The 23,822-nt window shown below is 37.8% G+C and overlaps 1 protein-coding gene across 1 annotated transcript in view; it reads left to right on the forward strand.

Moving 5' to 3' along the window:
* CFDP1 (craniofacial development protein 1) overlaps positions 1–23,822 on the forward strand; it is a 97,409-nt gene that overhangs the window by 26,002 nt on the left and 47,585 nt on the right. The gene's annotated exons all lie outside the window — the stretch shown is intronic.

Consider the following 23,822-nt stretch of genomic DNA (forward strand, 5'->3'; position numbering starts at 1 on the left):
GGTGTACCTGGCACATTGGAGAAGCTGTTTTCGGTATAAGGACCCACTGTCATGACTCCTTTCCTGAAAGGGAAGGAATTATGTTGCTGCTCTGCCTTTGCTGAAATATTTGCTAAATGGAAGATGCAAAGGAAAATTAGCCAAAGGTCTCTCTTGGATACCAGTCTGAAAAAAGTCCTGGTTTGCAGTGTTGATCACAGGGCTGAACATGTAGTAAACTTTACATAAAAAAAAAAACTTACAAATAAAAATATCAGCAGTTTTTCAGAACATCTAATGAAGATTTGGGTCGTGTTCTCCAATCCTCTAAGGACCTCAAAGGAACATAAAAAGATTAAAGCTGATTTACAAATAATTCTATTAGCACATTTTCAGGAACTTAATAGATTTTCTTCCTTCATATAATCTATATTACTTGAGTTATTTTTAGCTGAAGACTAGAATAGAAACCTTTCTCTTTGGAGAAAATAAAAACCTCTTTCTTCTTAACCTAGATGTAAGAAGTAAAGCCTCACAGTAATGTGAGAAACCAGGGCACTAGCCTACAGAGAAGTGAACATGGACCACCCCCCCTATAGGTAGCACTGACTACCTGCTTACTCCTCTGGGGAACTCTGTCCTTGAGATGTTTGGGGTAGAAAAGTCACCAATAGGGGCTTTTCTGACCCTTCTGTCAGAGTTTGCTGCTTCTTCCCTCCCCAGACATACTTATGTCATTGCTATGAATAGCAAAGTTGTTGTTTTTTTACATTAAAAAAGTAATTGGTTTTTCTATCAGATTATGAGCTTTTCTAGGACAGGCCTTCTCATCTCTGCAGCCCTGGCTCCAAACAACGCTATGTTAGACGGGTGTGCTCCCTAGGGTCACATTTACCCAGAAGCAAACCCTGAGATAGAGGTTTGAGTGCAAGTCTTTAATGTGAGAGTGATTCCAGGAAGCCCCAGTAGGGAGGTGAGAAGGGGTGGGAAGGAAGCCAGCGCAGGGTGCATTATGCAGCAGGTTGCTGCTGGTGGTGGCTGGTATTCAGTCCTGCTGAGGAACTCAGGGAGATTGTGAAGAACATGGCCAGGGTGAAAAGGCTGGGATATTTATCCTCCAGCTCCCATCAGTCCTCAGGCTGGGGGCTGCAGGGGCTGTAGTAAGGTGCTGCTCTCACGGTATGCCGTGGTGGTAAGTGCGAGGACATGTGGCTGGGGCTCTGTCCACATCTGCGCCATGCTCTGTATCTGCTTCTGACTACAAGTGTTTCTCTCGCTGGACAAACTGGGTTGCAGAGGTCATGTAGTAGTTACACAGAAACCTAGGAAGCGAAAGGAGGGAGTGCTTGCTACCACAGAGGGAGTGATACAAACACCGACGAAGGCGGCTCTGGAAGGACCATGGTATGGGAACAGAGTCCTCCAGGCCTGGCCCTGAACTTTTTAAGCTGTGGTTTGCAATCATCATTTAAAAGAAATAAAATGGAATAAAAAATATTAGAGGACATCACATATTAAGAGTAAATATTGTTTCATAACATTTTTATTTCAGTTATTGAAGTGTTTGTCACAAAATAAACTATTTTTAGTGAGGGTTGAGATTTTTAAAAAGTGAGGCTGTAGGCTAAGTAACATGTTTTTAGCCTTATAATCATTATATTGTTTGAAAGGAATTCTCTTCAGACCAGTAGCTTTCAGACTTTATTGGCTGCCACTCAAAGTAAAGAATACATTTTACAGTATGCCCTAGTACACCCATAAATATAGGTATGTAAAAAAGTGAAATAGTATTTCCCTTTACTATATATGATGAACTCTGATTTTCTGCCTTACGTTATTATGTCAAGGATGTGTTATTTTTAAAAATGTTATAACTCAATTGATTTTACAATCTACTACAACCTGAATTTGAAAAAATCCTGCTTTAGACTATATATGGAGTTAGCCTCTGCAGACTTCTACTTGGGTTACTGATATTTATTAAGTATTGTCTCTTGCATTTATTCATAGTGTTACTATGAATGTTACCTCTGGATTAAGTACCAAATATATATAAAGGCAAAGGTTCTTCTAGCTTAGGTTTCTAGCATAGTTTCAACTAGCACAATTTTCACTTCTAGCCCCCTTGGGTATTTTTTTTTTTGTAAGAGAACATTTATTTGGGGGGGGGGGTAAAAAAAAAGAGAACATTTATTTGGTAAATTATACAGGTAGAAAAAGTAATTCCTAGAAGAAATGGGCTTAGCAAACAAGTTCTAGAGGTAAAGGAAGGGCCCTTGGAACTTGGGAGTGGGGAAGCTAATGGTAAAGTCCTGGGGTGTAGGGGTGGGGAGAGAAGAGGGGGGAAGGGAAAGGCACAGGCGAGCTCCCAGGAGGGGAGCCCTCCTTGGGCATTTCTTTATTTTTTTTTTCTTTTTTAAATATATTTTTATAGATTTCAGAGATAAAGGGAGAGGGAGAGAGAGATAGAAACACCAATGATGAACGAGAATCATTGATCAGCTGCCTCCTGCATGCCCCACACTGGGGATTGAGCCTACAAACATGGGCATGTGCCCTTGACTGGAATCGAACCTGGGACCCTTCAGTCCATAGGCTGACGGTCTATCCGCTGAGCCAAACCGGCTAGGGCAAGGCATTTCTTAATATAATTCTTACTAATACTTAGAGAATCAGTATGTTTCAGAAAATACCCTGTTGCTATGATTATGAAGCTAACTAGAGAAGGGAGAAGTGGCAGCTTAACTAGTCAACTTGTTTGTCACTAAGTCACTCACATGGAAAGATCACTACATCCTGTAACCATGCCTTTCTTTCTGGGGATAATAGCCTTTCTAGGATAAGAAATCTGCTGGGGGCGAGGGGGGGGGGGGGAGGATATGCAGAGATGAGATCTGTATTAGGGAGACCCAGCAGGAAACAGATGGTATCCTCATATTAGAATACTTTGAGGAGAGTTTAATAACTCACAAAGTGCTGAAAAACCACAGGGATAGGAATAGTGCGGTATCCGCAGGGCTGGTAATAATGAGGCTCCATTACCACCCCTAGACCTGAAGGGGTAGGAGGGAGAGCAGGTTATGACAGACAGAGAGGGCCTCCTGACAGGAACTGAGGCCTTCACTTGAGTGATGGGCCCTTTTAGGGGGTCCTGGGGGAATAAATACCCAGATCTCCCTTCTTCCATCTCTTGCCAGGATGCTCCAGTGACCACTGAGTCTTGTGAAAGAAAAGGTTATTCTGACACTTATTTATTTATTTATTTATTTATTTATTTATTTATTTATTAAATATATTTTATTGATTTTTTACAGAGAGGAAGGGAGAGGGACAGAGAGTCAGAAACATTGAAGAGAGAAACACCGATTAGCTGCCTCCTGCACACCCCCTACTGGGGATGTGCCCGCAACCAAGGTACATGCCCTTGACCAGAATCAAACCCAGGACCATTTAGTCCCCAGGCCGATGCTCTATCCACTGAGCCAAACCAATCAGAGCTATTCTGACACTTTTTTAAATGGTAAGGAAGACTTACTCAGGATTATTGCAGTGGATATTAAGACTACCACAGCCGAAACCAGTTCAGCTCAGTGGATAGAGCGTCAGCCTGTGGACTGAAAGGTCCCAGGTTCGATTCCGGTCAAGGGCATGTACCTGGGTTGCAGGCACATCCCCAGTGGGAGATGTGCAGGAGGCGGCTGACCGATGTTTCTCTCTCATCGATGTTTCCAACTCTCTGTCTCTCTCCCTTCCTCTCTGTAAAAAATCAATGAAATATATTTTAAAAAAAAAAGACTACCACAATATCCATGGGAGAGAGAGAAGGCTCAACTTTGAAAAACAATAAAGACAGCTGAGGATTCATAGCCAAGGAGCAGAATGAGAGGGGGCGGGATCAGTGGGTAGAATATGACTAAGAGGAGACATCAGGGGTGGGGGGATTCTTGCTGAACCTACCTAACAGGATTCTTGCTGAAGGCAGGCTAGGAATTATATATCAACGGTGGGAAATGAGGAATTCGATCAGATAATGAGAGTGATTAGATACTAAGAATGGGGGATTCTCTTCAAACTGACTTTGCAGGATTCTTGCTAAAACTGGGCTATGCAAGCCCAGCCAGGACAGGGCCCAAGGCTGAAGCCTAGTAGAGAAGAGGGCTCACAGAAGCTTGACTAAGCTTTTTTTTTTTTTTTTTTTATTGATTTTTTACAGATAGGAAAGGAGAAGGATAGAGAGTTAGAAACATCGATGAGAGAGAAACATCTATCAGCTGCCTCCTGCACACTCCCTACTGGGGATGTGCCCCCAACCAAGGTACATGCCCTTGACCGGAATCGAACCTGGGACCCTTCAGTCCGTAGGCCGACTCTCTATCCACTGAGCCAAACCGGTCAGGGTTAAACTTTGATCCAGAAGAAAGTCTTTGCCCATCCAGGACAGCATCTGGGGTAGAGAGCAGCATGGAGGAGGGCTTAAAGCAGTGGTTCTCAACCTGTGGGTCGCGACCCCTTTGGGGGTCGAACGACCCTTTCACAGGGGTCGCCTAAGACCATCAGAAAACACATATATAATTACATATTGTTTTTGTGATTAATCACTATGCTTTAATTATGTTCAATTTGTAACAATGAAATTGAGGGTTACCACAACATGAGGCACTGTGTTAAAGGGTCGCGGCATTAGGAAGGTTGAGACCACTGGCTTAAAGGGAATCAACTGATAAAATATCTTTCAATAGATTAATGAACTACTTACTGACTCCCTTATAAAGGGGTAAAGTGAAATTTGATCAAAATCAGTTTTTTAAAGTAATAATGAAACATAACAGATACAGGGATATGTCTGCCTGAGTAAAAAAGCCCTCAGAGTAGTATATGAAAATGGGGACTCATTGAATTATGATGCAGTATACTTTGAATTTCTGAATAAATCTAGAAGATGACCCTCAAGGTTGGCCTGATTGTTTTTCTTACATTTCAAAAAGCTTCTACAGTTGTAATTGTGCTTGGGAAAAGACAGGATCAGGAAGAATTCAGCTGACCTGGGGTGTCTAAGTGGGCACATTTTCTCAGTGCCAACATTAGTGTCTTCTGCAGGCTGCACATGCATGTTATGGAAAATCTTTTTAGGGAGAAAAATCTATAGGAATAAACTAATGTATTAAAAGAAAATTATTCTAATATTTTTTCCACAGACTTTTTATTTTAATTTTTGGAGTTGCTTCAGTTTATAGAAATTGTCCAGCAGAAACACTTTATTTATTTATTTTTCTTCTCTCTAAACAGATTGAAGCAATACAGGAAAACCAGAGCAGCAGAGTAAAACATCCTGTCCCACATCCTTTGCTAGCAAATAAGAACAAATTTACAGCAGCAAATGTTTGTAACTGAAAATGCATTTCCTCCACATGTTTAAAATAGCACACTGCTTAGGCTATAAAAAGCCAAAGTTTATGCTTTGGGAATGGAGTAAACCAAATACCCAATTTTAATTAGAGGCAGGAATTAGAGAGGAAAAAAAGCACTCTCTACATTTGGTAGTAGAAAGCACAATGCTCATTGTCTAAATTCCTGTAGTTTTGTTACTTTAAGCTCGTGAGCACGCCTCCCTCTGTCCCACCCCCACCCCATCATAATTACCAATACTGTTGGCCACTTACATCCAGCTTCTCCCAGCATTTGTGCATATCTGGCTGGTTAGCCTTCAACCCCACATTCATTACTTAACCTTATTCCAGCACTGGGCTATTAGCCCCATTAAAGTTTGTACTCCGATAGTAGGCATTAACTTGTTTAATTAAGGGCTTATTATTTAGTTGCCTCCTTATACAGGGGTAGACAAAAGTAGTTTGAGTTACCAGTCATCATTACCTAAAAGATAAATCATAAGCCCTGGCCTGTGTGGCTCAGTTGGTTGGGTGTCTTCCTGTGCACCAGAAGGTTGCTGGTTAGATTCCCTGACAGGGCACAGGCTCCATTCCTGGTAAGGGGCATGCAGAAGGCAGCTGATCGATGTTTAGCTCTCACACTGATGTTTCTCTCTCTCTCTCCCTCCTTCTTCTTTCCTCTCTTTCTAAAAATCAATAAACAATCATAAGTAAGGATATGAAATAATAAGGCATTGACAAATAATAAAATAATATATAAGTAATAATGCAAGAGTAAACTTTTGAATTCTCACAACTGTAAACCTACCTTTGCCCATTCCCGTAGATTGGGAATGACCTAAAAAAAAAAAGGCTTTCTTGATGTCTTAAACAATCTTATGGGTGGTGTCAGTTTAGCATTATTTGCCCCCAAGATAGGAGAGAGAGGATTCTTTACAGTCATAGTAAAGATAGAAGACCCAGAACTTGGGAAGACAGGAAAAATGCCTGACTTTCTGAGGTTGGTCAGTCAGTATTCAGGCTGTTGACCAATCCAGTTCCCAAGAATCTTTAATTTGTGCAACAGAGGATTTCTGTACGAACAGTTAATCTGCTGTCTCCCAAACTCCCTGAACGTAAGTTAATATAACTTTGTTGGCTTTTTAACATTTAAAAAATTTTCAGTATATATAGTCTTTTGATAGAGAGCATTGAACATTTAAAGTAACAAAAGTCTGATATTGCCACTGTGTTAGGTAGAAATGTTTCCTCTTTTTTTTTTAATCTTCACCCCAGGATATTTTTTCCATTGCTTTTTAGAGAGTGTAAGGAAGGGGAAGAGAGAGAGAAACATGAATGTGAAAGAAACACATCAATTGGTTGCCTTCTGCATGAGCCCTGACCGGTACCAGGGATCGAACCTGCAACTCAGGTACGTGCCCTTGACTGGGAATCGAACCTGAGACCCTTCAGTGTGCAGGCCGATGCTCTAATCGCTGAGCCATACTGGCCAGGAAAAATGTTTCTAACTTTTTTTTAAAAAGATGTTTTTATTGATATTTAGAGGGAGAGGGATAGAGATAGAAACATTGATGAGAAAGAAACATTATCGATTGGCTGCTTCCTGCACACCCTCTACTGGGGATCCAGTCTGAAACTTCAAGTATGTACCTTGATCGGGAATCTAACCAGTGACCTCTTGGTTTATGGGAATATGCTCAACCACTGAGCCACACCAGCTGGGCTGTTTCTAATATTTGATCAGACTCTCTTGTTATGTGATCAATCAGACCTCTGACCTATGTTAATTTATGTCTTTAGACTCTTTTAGTTTTAAAGGAATTGCTTTCATGTTGAGAGGAGCATTTCAAAGCAAATATATTTCACATGTTTTTACAAACAAGGAAGAAAAGACCCCTAAATTATTCAAAGCAAATGTATTTACATCAACAACAACAAAAAGATATATATATATATACTATAAAATATATACTATGAGTATATACTATAAAGTATGCCCATCAATTAATATACTATAAAATATATACTATATACTTATATAGTGTGTGTGTGTATATATATATTATAGTATATACTATATATATAGTATATATTTTATAGTATATTAATTAATGGGCATAGGGTTGTTTCTACTTTTGGCTATTACAAATAATGCTTCTATGAACACTAATGTATAAATTTTTGAATAGACATGAATTTTCATTTCACTCGTGTATGTACCTGGGTGTAGAATTGCTGGGTCATATGGTAATTTGAATATGGTCTTGAAAAGGAGAATGAGCCATAAGAGAAATATCTAGGAGTTTTAGTTACCCATTGGTTTGGCTTATATACATGTATACAAGTCCTTCAGTTGATCTATTCCCCTTACCCCCGCCCTCCCCTACTTTCCTTCTGGGGATTGATAGCCTGATCGCTGTTTCTCAGTCTTTGGATCTGTCCCTTTTCATCAGTCTATGTTGTTCTCTATAATCCACAAATGAGTGAGATCATGTAGTATTTATCTTTTTCTGACTGGCTTATTTCACTTAGCATAATGCTCTCTAGTTCCATCCATGCTGTTGCAAAAGCTCATTCACATTCTTGATTTGAAGAGATTGTTCCAGGCCAAGTGGGTAACTGGAAGGATTATAAAGTGATAACCTTTTTGTTGTTGGGGGGCCCGCAGTATTTGACACTTGAATCAAGCAGTGAAGAGCCTGCCAATGTGAGCATCTCAGTGAGATCCCAAACAATGAAAAGCTTTCAAAGCAAGACCTTTTTTTCATTTGTGGTCACCAGGATTGGGTAATTTCTGTCAATTTGGATTAAATACCTGCATCAAATACTATGAATCTAGGAAGTGTCCCTAGTGGTTTTCAAAGTTGCTGAGAGGTAAACTAATTCTGGTGTTCTTAGAAAATCCTCTGAGGAGAAAGACTTTATTGTATAGTGCAGGCTTTTTCCTTTACCTTTATTCTTGAGCTATAGTGCCACGAAGTTTCAGAAATGTGAGTTTACTAGTAAGAGCCAAGTGCCTATATCTGTTATAAACTTTAAAAACTTTATTTTGCTATATTTCTATATCATTAGTTGTGCCAAATTTCTCTTGGTGTGAATTATGAGTCAGTAAAGTGAGGATCTTGGAGATGTAAAGAAGAATAGGAAGAATCGGTAGCCAAAGTTATGACGGTCACAAAGTTTACTGAGTCTGATTATAGGAAATTGATTTAGAAACAAGGATATGGGAGCTTCCATTGAAGGAGAAAATTGTGATGTTCTAGGAATGAAGTGGAAATACTTCATTTCACTAATGAAATCACTTAATTTCACTAATATATTAACGGCTTCATGTATTTTAACTTCTCTTTGTACACTAGAGGGCAGAATCCCCCCTGAAAAGACAGTTAGTTGTCTTTGGCAAGATCCCAGGAACTTGAAGCGTTCCCAAGGTTTGGTATAAGAGTGTGTCACATTTTTCTTTGGCTAATTAGATTAGTCTCTTGATATTAGAGTTCTTTTTTTTTTTTACATATATATATATTTTATTGATTTTTTACAGAGAGGAAGGGAGAGAGATAGAGAGTTAGAAACATCGATGAGAGAGGAACATCGATCAGCTGCCTCCTGCACATCCCCCACTGGGGATGTGCCCACAACCCAGGTACATGCCCTTGACCGGAATTGAACCCAGGACCTTTCAGTCCGCAGGCTGACGCTCTATCCGCTGAGCTAAACCGGTTTCGGCGATATTAGAGTTCTATGTGCTATATAGTTTCTACATTTTTCTTTTATTAGAATTTGTTTCAAATTCTACCATTGTGTTTAGAGAAGATGACTTTTCTTTTCTCATTTATTTCCTTGAGATGCAAAGCTTTTATTGTTGTTTTTTATTACAAATAAGAAAGTAAAAATGACGCATAGTCCCACCGCTTAAATTTTTTCAGAAAGCAGGCAGTGAAAGTTTCTCCTACCTACCTTTTCTTCATTCCCAGTCTAAGAGGCTAATTGTTGTAAACTATTTATTAGTTTTGCGCTTATTCTTCCATATGCTTTGCTAATATATTGTAATTATATTTACATTAAAACAAAAATGGACTCACTCTATTTTAGTCTGCAATTTGAATTTTTAACAATCTAGGGCATCTTTCCAGGCTCAGTATAAACACCTCCATTTTTTTTTTTTAATGCCTGAATGGTACTTTCTTGTGTGAATAATCTATAATTTGAGTAACAATTTCATTATTGATGAATACTGGTTTTCCAAATTTCACAGTTATGAGTAATTCTGTAATAATCCTTGCACATACGGTATATGTTACTCCTGGAGGATAGATTCTTAGAAGTGTGATTGCTGGGTCACCAGATGTGTGTGCACTGTAAATCCTAATAGATGTTGCCAATTAGGCAACACCAATTTGAAATCTCTCCATTGTTACGCAAGGGTCCATTTCTGCACACCATTACCAGTAGTCGTCAGGGTTTTCTCCACAATTATGCTAACTATATCTTCACAAACTGCTGGTTTGAGTTGTGGCTTAAAATTTCCCCTCCTTTGAAAACCTCTACCAAAAACATACTTCTTTTCAAGAAGTAAATTAATGTTACATTTTTGTGCTTTTGTCAAGTGTTACAAAAAAAAGAATAAATTAAGATTTGGGGTATCATCTATATCATATTGTATCAAATCATCAGAGTTAATTCTCATTCTTACACTTAAGAATTCATGTAAAAATATGAGTTTTAAAATACTGGGGAAAATTGTGAGCCAATTTAGGGACTGTATATTATAGATCCTTTAAAACGTTGTGCTACTTCTCTCTTAGGTCCTTAATGTTGGAAGTTACGTATTTCCAAATGTTTCAACATTAGCGAAGAACAATTTGTTCAAAGCATGACAATCAATGATTCTTATATTCTCATCAGGTTCTAATACAGGTATTTTGCTGCCATTTCATGGAAGGTTATGATTATATACAAAGATTCATATTGGGTAAATATTTTAATTTGGATTGGGGAATTTTTCTTATGGGAGAGGCTGAGCAGCTGTGTTCTAATTATTTTGGTTAGGGATTGAAGAGCCGGCTGATCTGATGTTGAGCATTTACTGTATTCAGTTTCTTAGCCTTGGATTCTTGCCAAAGCCTTATGTTACCCAAGGGGACCTATGATAAATTTAAGCTGAAATAATTTAAAACTTTTAAACGAGGCTAATATTTCCATATCGTTGAGAAAATGGAAGAGCTGAACAAGTCTTCATCTTTAGGTCTAGTAATTCTGGATGCGTATGATCCATAAAAAAGTCACAGCCTTTTGATTATTAACCTTTCCTTTCCTTTGAAATGTGTTACAATTCAATGGCTGCTAATTTGAGAATGAGCAGGGAAAAACCGTCCTTTGTATTGACTTCTGCTTGAAACTGGGATCCCTTAGCCCTAGCTGCCTGTGAGATGGTGAGCTATAGGAGTCAGAAACCAAAAAAAGAGTTTTCTCTATAGTCAGAGGGAATGTCACATGACTTATTTGGACCAGAAGTGAGAATTAGAATGATCCAAGGAATACCATGTACCAAACACTCTTGATCTTGGTCTTTTGTCTAGTATAGCTAGCTTCAAAGAAAAGATTTGAGGAAAAGTTTCCTTTAAAATAGTAACCACAAATGTTGTGTCTGCTTCTCAGCTATGTTTCTGTGTTGTACTGTGTGTGGGTTAACTAAATTCAAGTTTTTTATTTCATTTCAGAAAGTCATTCTGATTTAACTTGCGTTGGACCAATCTGAACCGTATTTTCTCAGTCTTGATGTGGTGAAGCCAATTTTCCTGTTGGGCTAAACTTGGGTCTGCTGTGAGATTTACACTATTGTACAAGAATGAGCCAGGCAGAATTTCAGCTCTGTGAAGGTTTAGATTATGAAGTATCTGTCTTTATGAAATTGGAGTTATATTTTTTAAAAACTTCTTCGATATTAGGACTTTGTTTAACACCATAATGAAAGCAGAGGATCATTATTTCCCAGGTATGGAAGGGAAAGTCTGTGATAAAGACTTTTATTTTTCCTTACATTGTATCAATCACTGAGGTAATTGGTTGGCAGTGGAAAATGGAACACAACTCCTTGCTTTTAATAAGATATGTCATCTAATTTTGATATACTGTCTCAGAAATCCAAGGTCAAAGACACTTCTTTCTGATAAGACTGGTACACCTTTGCGCTTTCTACTGTCATCTTTCTATATTTGTTTAGAGTTTTCCCCAGATTCACAGGCCTCCTCTCCTTATGCATTTAATAATAGCATTCGTCTACTCCAACAGCTTTAACCATCTTTAGGACTGCCTTTTTCCTGAGCTCCTGCTTGTGGAAATGTATTCTGAATTCCCTTAATACCACATTGGTCCAACGTTTAACTCATTATCTCTAAATCCTCCCATTTTACAAAGCTGAAGAAATAGAGTCTATGAAGTTAAATAGCTTGCAGAAGAGAGAGAGCCTAGACTAGAATGTAAGGCTGCTTTCCAATCCAGTTTCCTAATCTGCTGGGCCGAAGTGTGAACCAGCACTATTCTCTCATTCACTCAGGCCCCAACCTCAGTACCATCTTCAATTCTTCCCTTTTCTTTTTTGCCTCCCCCCCCTACCCAACTGCCCAATCCATTACCTTCTTTTAATTTCACCTTCAAAATGTCTATAAATATTCATTTATATTCTTCCTGTTTTCCTCCTCCCCCTCTTTCCTCTATAGTTCATCTTAATTCCATTGCCTTTTTTTCTGGATTTTCTGAAGTATCTGACTTCATGTAATTTCTTTTGAAAGGCTTGGACTATTGTAATTGTTTCCTAAATTACAATATTCTATATCCACTCTACATGCCACTGCTAGGATAATTTGGTAGAGATTTAATTTAGATCATACCACTTGCTCAAAAATTTGATCTTTGTTGCCTAATATTAAGTTCAAATTCTTTAGCCTGATATTAGTGAACACCACACTTGAGCTCCAGCCAACCACACCTTTTTCTGAGTTACTTTATTTGGCAGCCAGAAAGGAGTCCTTCCCTTTGACCCTTTCTCTCCTCTTTCAGCTTTGTTCAAACTGTTCGACCCCCTCCTCAGTTGCCCTCATTTCTCTCCATCCTGCCCATTTTTCAAGCCCCACCTCTGCCTTCCCAAACCCTTCCCTAATACATGTCCTCTTTCTTCGTACTCCTGTTCCACTAATGGCCCTTTAAATATTTGACCATGAAGTATAGTTATTTTATTCTTTCTTATTCATGCCCTACAGAGAGTAAAGACTCTTAAGATCTTTTCTTTGACTTTGGATTTCTGTAGTTTCAATAATGTGCATGATGTGGATTTTGTTCCTTAAATCTAAGCATTTGTGGCTTTTGAAAGTTCTTAAAGATTCTCAGGTGTTATCTCTTTGAATGTTGCCCCTTTGCACTCTATTATCTCCTAGAATTTCAGTTATGTAGTCAGATCTCATGTTGTTCTCCTTATCACTTTACTTCTCTGGTATTTTCCATTTCATTATTTCTCTGAGTTGTCTTCTGGCTATTCCCTATGTTCCAGTTTGTGTTTTTCAGCTGTGTTTAACCTATTTCAACTTGTCCATTGAGTTTAATTTCAGTGACTAAATTTTTTAGTTTTAAAAATTCTATTTGGTTAGTTTTCAAATCTACCTGTTCTTTTTCTACAGGATCTGAGATTTTCTTTTATATGTGTAATAATTTTAAGTATACTTTCTTTATAGTTGCTGTCTGATGGGTTTTTTTTTAATCAGAAGTTCTTGGGGTTCTAAAGCTGTTTTTATTTTACTTGTAGGATGTCATAGTAGATTATTTCCTTTCCTGTTTAGTATTTTTTGTACTTATCCTTAGCAAGGTTTTATCTGTGGGGTGATCTCAGGTGGCCTGAGGTGAAGTTGTATTTCTCTAAAGTGGAGATAAAGTTCTTTCTTTTTAGATGTCCTGGCTTGGGATTATTTTTATGTTAATTTCTTACTTTGGAGTTCTTGGAATATTCAGGTATTATATTTGCAAAAATTATGAGCCACAAATTCATGTGATTGCAGGCCCAGACTACGAGTTGTCAGGAGCCACTCCCCCCCCCCCCCCCCGCCCCTCCCCCCCATTCCCTATAGCCCAAGCCGAGAGAAACTTTGTCTGTTTCCTGTGCTGTTAGGTGAATGTTTTCTAGTCTGTCCTTTCCCTGAGGATGCATAGTTTCCACTTTAGGGTTTTAGTTCTAGATTTCCACTTTCTTATAAGCTTAAGATCAGTTCTGTTATTATGTGGATAATAAAACCCATGTCAAAAGTTATTGAAACTTCTTCCCTTACCCCACTGACAACCCTCCCCCCCCCGCCCCAACTCTGTATCAGCTCATATGCTGCTATGGTGGTTTTTAGTTTTCTTTTTCTTTCTTTCTTTCTTTCTTTTTCTTTCTTTCTTTCTTTCTTTCTTTCTTTCTTTCTTTCTTTCTTTCTTTCTTTCTTCCTTCCTTCCTTCCTTCCTTCCTTCCTTCCTTCCTTCCTTCCTTCCTTCCTCTCTGTCTCTCTCTCTCTCTCCCTCCCTCCCTCCCTCCCTCCCTCCCTCCCTTCCTTCCTTCCTTTTTAAATATATTTTTATTGATTTCAGACAGGAAGGGAGAGAGAGAGAGAAACATCAATGATGAGAGAGAATCATGGATCAGGTGCCTCCTGCACGCCCCCTACTGGGGATCGAGCCCGCAACCCGGGCATGTGCCCTTGACTGGAATCGAACCTGGGACCTTTCGCTCTATCCACTGGGCAAAACCAGCCAGAGCTCTTTCTTTTTTTAAAAAAAAATCTTTTTTAAAAATACACTTTTGTTGATTTCAGAGAGGAAAGAAGAGGGAGCAAGAGATAGAAACATCAATGATGAGAGCATATCATTGATCAGCTGCCTCCTGCACATTCACTCTGGAGGATCGAGCCTGCAACCCAGGCATGTGCCCTAACTGGGAATTGAACCATCCATCTCCTGGTTCATAGGTTGATTCTCAACCACTGAGCCACACAGTGGCTTTCTTTTGTATGTCCAGTCTGGTACATAGTAAATAATTTATAGGTATTTGTTGAATGAATGAATAAATGAATAGCTTTTATTAATGATCACCATTTTTAAAAAGTCTTGGGTAAACTTTGACTAAGGAGATTTCATTCTTATTCTTTTGGTTATATATATTCTTAATTTTTTAAAGCAGAATGTTTTTGGTTACATAGTTTGTGCTCCGGAAGTAACTGACCCTGGAAACAGACTGTAATGTCTGTTATATGATTGGAATGACAATGTATTTCAGCTTAATCATGCCATAGTTCAAGCATAGACATGTAGGGAAGTTCCTTACTCATTCCACAAAACTTATTTCATAACTCATTCTATTTCCTTGTTGTAGAAGAGTTGTTTTCACAGCAGTACATTTCACAGTGCACTTACTGTCAGAATGAGCAAAAGCTCTAATATGTGCCTGGAACCCTTGTTCCCCAATCAGGAAACACATGCTATTCCTTCAGCCTTTCTTGCACTTAACTTTGTGTTTCCTTATGGATAACTCTTCAGTTGTTTCCTCCCATTTAACATAGGTGCCAGTTAAAATGTACATAAGGGATTTTGATATATGATGTACATCATTATTAAACTGTTCAGGCTGTAGCTTGTGACCACTAGCAAAGTTGCTACATAGAGTAGATGGAATAGTTGTAGGAGATACAACAGAGTTGTGAGCTAAACATTATGCCACTTGGCATGATATCCTATGTATTGCTAAGCCAGTTCAGGTTGACTACCTCTTGGTTGCTTGGAGGATTTTCTAACGGCTTTTATTATGAGAAAAATATAGAACTAAGTGACTCTGTGGAGAAGGGCAGTGGGGGTAAAAGTTTTTGAGCAATTGCCTGGGACTTTCAATCATGAGTATATTTAATAGCTTCATGTTTTTGCTTCTTTGAAACTAAATTGACTAAATTGCACTTGAACATATGAAGTATTTTTTCAAATTCTTTAGTGTTGGAAGTATACATATGTCTCCTTTTTCCCCCATTGACCTCTCCCAGCCTGTTCCCACCTCCCAGCACAGGCTCTCACCACCACCCCCCATTGTCTGTGTCCATTGGTTATGCTTACATGCATGCATACAAGTCCTTTGGTTGATCTCTTACCCCCCTCTAATCCTCCCCCGTCTTCCCTCTGAGGTTTGAGGGTCTGTTTGATGCTTCTATGTCTCTGGATTTATTTTTGTTCATTAGTTAATGTTTGATTATATTCCACAAATGAGTGAGTGAAGTCTTTTTTTTTTTTTAATATATTTTTATTGACTTAAGAGAGGAAGGGAAGGGAGAGAGAGATGGAAACATCAGTGATAAGAGAGAATCATTGATTGGCTGCCTCCTATACACCCCCTTACTGGGGATTGAACCCACAACCCAGGCATGTGCCCTTGACCAGAATCAAACCCGGGACCCTTCAGTTGGCAGGGAAGGGACCCTTCAGCTCTATCCACTGAGCCAAACCAACTATGGCTGAAGTCTTTTCTATTTATCTTTTCTCATGCTTAGTTTCTTCTCTTCTTTGCTACCTTTTTTGTTTTTTGGACATTCATTGAAAATATTCAAGAAAGGGGTGAGATATAAATAAAACAAGATTTCAGAGAAATCAGGATATTATTTTAGTTGTGATTAGTATTCCTTTATTTCATGTATAAATAACAAAACTAGAGCCTGGCTGGCGTGACTCAGTGGTTGAGTGCCCACCTATGAACCAGAAGGTCATGGTTCAATTCCCGGTCAGGGCACATGCCCAGTAGGGGGCGTGCAGGTGGCAGCCTATAGATGATTCTCATCATTGATGTTTCTATCACTCTCTCTCTCTCCCTCCCTCTCTGAAATCAATAAAAATTTATTATAAATAAATAACAAAACTAGAGGGAAAGTACATTGAAGAGATTCTTGTCTTTGCACATCAAGAAGAATGATGGAGCCAAACCGGTTTGGCTCGGTGGATGGAGCGTCGGCCTGCGGACTGAAAGGTCCCAGGTTCGATTCCGGTCAAGGGCATGTAGCTTGGTTGCGGGCACATCCCCAGTGGGAGGTGTGCAGGAGGCAGCTGGTCAATGTTTCTCTCTCATCAATGTTTCTATCTCTCTATCCCTCTCCCTCCCTCTCTGTAAAAAAATCAATAAAATATATTTTTTTTAAAAAAGAATGATAGAGAGCATTTTAGTGACAATTCTCTCTACTCCACACTTCGTTATTTTCTCAATCTGCATCTATTCCAAAGATGTATTGAACAGCATTTAGTTCAGTGAGTTTTGACAGTTAGTTGTATAAATCCATGTAGCCACCATCCAAAATAAGTGTAGTATAAGTTCATTATCCTAGAAAGTTTCTTCATGTCTCTTTCTAGTTGGTTCTCTTTCCCATCCCCTTGCACCCTTTCCTCAGGTAATCACTAATTTTTATTATGATAGATTAGTGTTGCCTAGTCCAGAACTTCATGTAAATTAAATCATACCTTTTGTAATTCTTTTGTGCCTGGCTTGTTTCACTCAGCATAGTGTTTTTTAGTCTCATCTGTGTTGCTGTGTCTATCAACAGTTCATTCCTTTTTATTTTCTTTGTATGAGATTATTATACCAACTTATTCATCTTGCTGATGGACATCTAGGTTATTTCCAAATCTTTTTGAAGATATACGTTCTTATTTTTCTTGGTTAAATAAATACCTAGGAATAGGATTGCTAGGTGTATGTTTAATGTTACAACAAACTACCAAAGAGTTCTCCAAAAGATTCTAGTATTTTACATTCCTGCCACCAGTTTGGTCCATATCCTACCCACATTTGTTGTCAGTCCTTTTTCTTCAGTGAGTGAGAAATGGTATCTCCTGTGGTTTTAATTTGCATTGCTCAGAAGACTAAGAATGATGACATCTTTTCATGTGTTTATTGGCCATTTGTATATCTTCTTTTGTGAACTATCTCTTCCAGCCTCATTTTTTTATTGGGTTGTTCATTAGTCTGTTTTTGATTTGTACTTTCTGTATCCTGGATATGGGTACTTTGTCAGATGTAAATGTTACTGAGTATTTTTCCCTGTCTGTGTCTTGCCCATTCTTTTTTTTGGTACATTTTGATGAGCAAAAATGTTAAGTTTTGATGACATTTAATTGGTTTAATTTTTTTCCTTTTATTGTTACTGCTGTTTGCATCCTAAGAATTCTGTCTATTCTAAGGTTGAGAAAATTTCTCCTTTTTTTGAAACTTTATGGTTCTGACTTACATGTTTGGATTTTTTTTTTTATCTATTTTGAATTAATTTTTATATATAAACATTTAGTTTTTAGTTGTTGTTTTTTGTGTGTGTTTTTAACACCTGGCTGTTGTTTAAAAATTTAAACAATGCACAAAGATATGAAAGACAAAATGAAAGTTAATAGTTTAATGTATCTCTTTCTAGGCCTCCTCTGTCCAGTAGCCAGTAGCCATATATGACTATTGAGCATTGAAATATGGCTAGTCCAAATTGAGTTGTACTGTAAGTGTAAAATGACTGACTATATATTAAGTTTTATAAATATTAGGAAGGTTATTTCTTCCCAAAAAAAGGGAAACACTTGGAAAAGAAGAAGAAAGTTGTTCAAAATATTTTCACACAGTGGGCATTAAAACTCTTTTAAGCTAAAACAGAGGCACTGGATTCCTTGGGGTAATAAAACTCATTATAGTTTTCTTGTTAAATAGAAATGGTTATTGCAGCTAGAATGGGTGAATTGGGGAGAGGACAAAATGGCTTCATAACTATAATCAGAACAGTCTTAGAGGGGCCAGGCCCTTTAAATATAGTGTATTTCTCCTGCTGGAGTTCAAATTATGCCTGTCTTTTGTTCATAATCAGTTACACAGGCATTTAGGCAGGATAGAGGGTCACTGATCTGGATCCTGTGGCAATAAGTTGTCATTTTTATTGAGGCTAGTCCGTACTCTTGGCTGGAATCTTGAAATTGTGGGTGTGTTCCTGCTACCCAGTAGTGGGTTATTCGTGAACAGAAATGAAAACTGTATACATCTGAATTTTGTTACCACTAGATTGTGTTCACTTTTTATTTGGAGATTCTGAGCTTTATGTCAAAATCTTTAGATTGAGACCCTTCTTGTAGCTATTGTTTTGAACTTCATGTATTTTAAAGTAGAGGGAAGAGAATGAATATTACTGCCCACTCCTTCTTTGGAAGTACATATGTGCCTTAGATTTGGCCAGTCCTGCCTATTTCAAACCCTAATTTTTCATGAGTCTTTCAGCTGTAATATGGGGACCATAATTCCTACCTCATAGAGCTGTTTTGAGAATGAAATTAGATGAAGTGTCTTAGTAAAGTTTCTGGCAAAGAAGGGCTCAATAAAAATTCGTCGTTGTTCCCTCCCCCCTCCCTCTTTTTTTAAGAATAGTTAATTGAGCCCTGACTGGCTCAGTGGATAGAGCATCGGCCTGCGGACTGAAGGGTCCCGGGTTCGATTCCATCAAGGGCATGTACCTTGGTTGCGGGCACATCCCCAGTAGCGGGTGTGCAGGAAGCAGCTGATCGGTATTTCTCTCTAATCGATGTTTCTAACTCTCTATCCCTCTCCCTTCCTCTCTGTAAAAAATAAATAAAAATAAAAAATAAAAAGAATAGTTAATTGAGCCCTGGTCATTTTGGCTCTGTGGTTTAAAGCATTGGCACTCATTGTACTTAATTTGCATTTTCCTAATGATTAATGATGTAGAGGATCTTTTCAGACATTTACTTGCCATTTGCATGTTTTCTTTGATTAAATGTCTTTTAAAATGTTTTGCCTATTTTGAACAGGGCTATGAATTGTGTATCTTCTTATTGAGGTGGGATTTTACCCCCTCACTTTTCAGCTGTTCTTCAGGCCATGAAAATGCAGTTTTCTGCTTGAGTTCTATCCACTCATGCAACAGAAACTGGCCAGTGCCCACTGGCAGAGCGCTGTAACTCAGCCTCAGAGTCATTTGTATCCTTAGTGTTGATTTCACTCCAATTTCTACTTCGTTTTGCTTGCTGTCTTGTGCTTTTAAAACTTGTTTTTCATATTTTGTCCAGAGTTTATAATTTTTCTAACTGTGAAAGGGTTAGTACAAAAAAGCTACTCCACATTACTATGTTATTCCATTTAAAAATAGCTTTTTATGTATTTAACCTTGTTATTCAATTTCAGATATCACACATGTGTTATAATTATTTTACGATTTGTAGTAAGCTCTTTATAGGCTTAGAGTAAATCCATATGTTAATACATCAAATATTTATGATGATATGGAAAAACAACTAACCAGTCACCATGGTGAAATTTGTGTTGTGTTATGTTGATGGCCAGATAACCCACAATACATTGTAGCTGCAAATAAGTAACTTGGTTTCCTTCCCATTACTTGAAAACATCCACCAAAATGATGTAATTGATGACCAGTTCTTAGGACTTCTTTACATTCACAAAAATGTTGAGGACCCCAAAGAGCTTTTGTTATCAATTGATATTTACTATATTAGAAATTAAAACTAAGACATTTAAAACATTTTCAAATAGTAGTAAACTCATTACATGTTAGTATAAGTAACATTTTTATGAAAAATAAGTATATTTTCCAAACAACAACAAGAATTTACTGAGAAGAGTGGCATTGTTTTAAATTTTTACAAATCTTTTCAATATCTGTCTTAACAGAAGATAGCCAAAATCTCATACTTGCTTTACACTTTCCATTAGCCATCAGAGTATTGACATTGTCACCCATCATGTAGCTACTGAAAAACTCCACTGTACACTGTGAGAGATGAAAGAGAAAAGGCAAATAATGTCTTAGTGTTTTCATAAAAATAGTTTTAACCTTTTTGACTGCCTGAAGAGATCTGAGGAATTCCTGGACCACACTTTGAGAACTGCAGGTTTAATATATCTCTGGAGAGATACTTAAGCAATTAATAACAATATTTGTCTTAGGGGAGGGAGAATTTGGTATTATTTTCAAATACCTTTTGTAATTACATGGATTTTCATGTATGTTTTATTTTTTTCACCTCTCTTCTCCCCCAATAGACTGTTAGCTCCCTGAACACATGAATCCGGTCTGTTCACTATTTTCAATCTAGTATTCGGTTTATAATAGTTTGTCAGTAAGTATTTATTAAATGTATGAACAAGGATCTTTGGGGAACTCGCATCAGTTTCCCATTTATCAGTACTAAGCAGCCCTGGATAGTTTGGTAAAGTTTCCTGCATTTGTTCCAGTCCCCATAGATTGTGCACTAGATGAGCAGTAAGTATTAATGAGCAATTTAGAAGGCAAGTGTCATGAGGGGGTCACAAAATGACTCTTTTGTGCTCATTTTGCCTTTTGTTATTATTGTTTGCTATAAAGATTTCCTTCTCTGTCTCATTCTTTGATTTGTTATGTTTTTCTCTAAATAAAATAAACATTTAAAAAAGACCTCATTTGGCTTTGTACCAAACCTGACACTAGTGCCAGAGTAAATAGCATTACACCAAACACTTCTTTGTGCCTAGATGAAGTTGGCCAAATGTTTCATCTGTTTTCTTGTGATGGTTCTTTCAATATTCTCAGCTCATTCATCACTGGGTCATCAGAGGCAAGCAGCTGATTTCAGAGCCAGCAGTTTTCTGATACAAGGCCCTCCATTGCCACAGGATCTGCCACTGCCATAGTAACAAAACCTCAGCGGGAATTCTTGCTGCGGCCATTGAGATCTAGTTAGTGGCCACCTGTCCTTGCCTCTGGTTTTATGTAATATCATTGTTTTTAAAAAGAATTAAGATCTGTTTTATATAAAATAACCCCTTAGAGCAGAAGGTTTATAGTCCTTAGTAGGAGGCCCACAGTGAACTACCATCTTATAGTAAAGTATTTTCCCTCTTATAAACAGAACTTTAGCTTAAGTTTGCTCCTAAGTGTAGGAATGAAGAGCAGAGAGTTCTCTTCTGGAAGGTACCACAGCTCACAGCTTGTGTTGTAGATTGAAATTGGCTTCATTATTGTGCCACATGTTTTTTTCAGCTATAGTGAAATGTAGTTTATACGTTAAGGAGTAAAATGAAAAAGTTGGGACTGTCTAGGAAAATCCAAAACAGGCTTGGTTATCTTCCCTGGAAGAAAGACAGGAGGTTGGTTCTTCGAAAGAGCATTATGCTGTATTTTAATTTCCACTTTATTGGTCTTTTCAGCACAGTGTTGGTATCAAACACTCCTAGAGCTGCGGCCTAGCCCTGCCTCTGTAGCCAAAGATGCTATACGATAGGTTATGGGCAAAACCATTGGTCTCTGTGGAGACTTGTTTTCTGGTATGAAGGACATTTTTGCCTTGAAGCCTGTAGAGCAGACAAATGGAAAGAGGAGCAGACAGCGATTAGTACTGTTCCATTTGTTGCCACCTAGTTTGTGTAGATCATACACTGTAGGAACTCGCAAGTGTTTGATGATGGCAAAAAGCACCTTTTCTGGGAAAGAATAACTTGGGCTTTTCTGAGTTTTTTTCATCTTATACAAATAACTTCCTGTAAGTATGGGAATTATTGGTCAAGACAGGCTCTTTTGCTTGCTTTCCTTAGGCCTCACTTCCAGCCCATTCCATAGCTACACACAGTGGAATAGGAGAAGGAAGGGAGCAAAGAAATAACAAAGGTTCTGAAAACAAATACAAGGAAACCAGGGGATCCAAAGAGGAAACAGACATGAGAAATTCATAAAGAAACCTTACAAGTAGAGAACATGTGCGTGTGTTCAGAGTTATTTTCTACAGTATATTTATGGAGAGGACAGGTGCCTTAGCAATTCTATTGTGTATTGTAGAAGTGTTTTTGTTCTCTGAGCTTTTCAAATCATTATCCCTTTCTAAGTTTTTGTATATCTGACCTCACATTCTGTTTTGAGATGGGATTTATAGTTCCAGTGTACCTTTTCTTGTCCCAAAGCAGCAAACTCTGTAACACTGGGAGGCATTTATGGGGACCTGAATCTGTGGCTTAAACCCAGAACATCACCTATGAAAGTTCTCGTTACGGGTAGTTGCTTGGAATTATCAGTGTATAACTGAAGTCATAAGCCACAGGACAGTGGAGAACCCAGTTTGGTTTGTTTAACTTACCTCTATATCCGCAGCATCTAGAACAGTTTATGTTAAAAATAAGCACTCAGTAAATACTTTAATAATTAATTAATTAATTAATTAATGGTTATAGGAAGAAAATTGAGGAATAGGTGGTGTGTTTGAAAAGAAAGGCAAAAATGCATCTTAATATTCAAGATGTTGGATATAATTAGAAACCATGTGGATTCTCAACTGCTATTTCTTACTATTGCTTTCAAAAAGGAAGTCTTATATACAACTTTTTAATATTTTATCTAACTTTTTGGGGTTGTTTAATAGTCAGTTATTTAATTTATTGAAAAAATAATGTTTGAGTGTGAAACAATTAAAATTTAATTTGGTTTATTTTAGACACTAAATAGCTTAACAGATAAAATGCATTATAAATACAATTATTATGAAATTTATTACTGTATGGCTTGGGGGGTAAAACTAGAAGCTAATTTCTAGTTATCTTGATTTTTTGCAATTAATAGAAAAATGAGAAGGGCAATTTAAGTCAGCTACATAGAGGCTGTTGTCATATCTGCTGTTTTTGTCTTTACCTATTCTCCCCATTGGGTGTTATGAGATGGAGGAAGAGGATACTATCACTTTCTAGACAAAAACCCATTTTAGACCCTCTGAACATCCATTTGTAATGCTAAATTAGCTTTACAAAATTAATTTGTTTCAGTTAACCATAGTTATTTTCTTTCGATGCTCAAATTGTCCCAGTGACTAACAGCATTGTCTTTAAGCAACTTTTTGTCCTTTTAGCATAATTCTGACAGACCTAAAAGTATTTTTGTTTTCTGACAGTACAAGAAAGTACCAGAACACTGTTTTTTATTTGTTTTTTAAACAAATATATATTTTTAAAATTATTTGAAAGAGAGAGAGAGGGAGAGAAAAATCTCAATGTGTTTCATTTATTTATGTAATCATTGGTTGATTCTTATATGTGCCCTGATTGGGGATCAAACCTACAACCTTGGAGTATTGGGACGATGCTCTAACCAACTGAGCGACCCAACCAGGGGGCTACCAGAACACTCTTTATCTTTTTCTTGCCCTAAGACATGGAGTAATCTCCTATCTAAGGAATCCAGTGAAATGTACTATTTGAGATAAAAATCTGGACTCAAGGGAGCTTGTGAGTGGTGGTGACCAGCAAAGCTATTGCTGTTACTGTAAACTAATCTTAGTGACAGTGCTTTCTTTTCCTATTCATTGTATTTCCTGCATACAAAAGTATATGGGATGTGTACATAAGAAATACAAACAAAACAAATACCCAGATACTCACTGCCCAGC

Source organism: Myotis yumanensis, unplaced genomic scaffold (assembly GCF_028538775.1).
Source record: "Myotis yumanensis isolate MYYU_CA2020_CCGP unplaced genomic scaffold, mMyoYum1.0.hap1 SCAF_18, whole genome shotgun sequence".
Taxonomy (NCBI): domain Eukaryota; kingdom Metazoa; phylum Chordata; class Mammalia; order Chiroptera; family Vespertilionidae; genus Myotis; species Myotis yumanensis.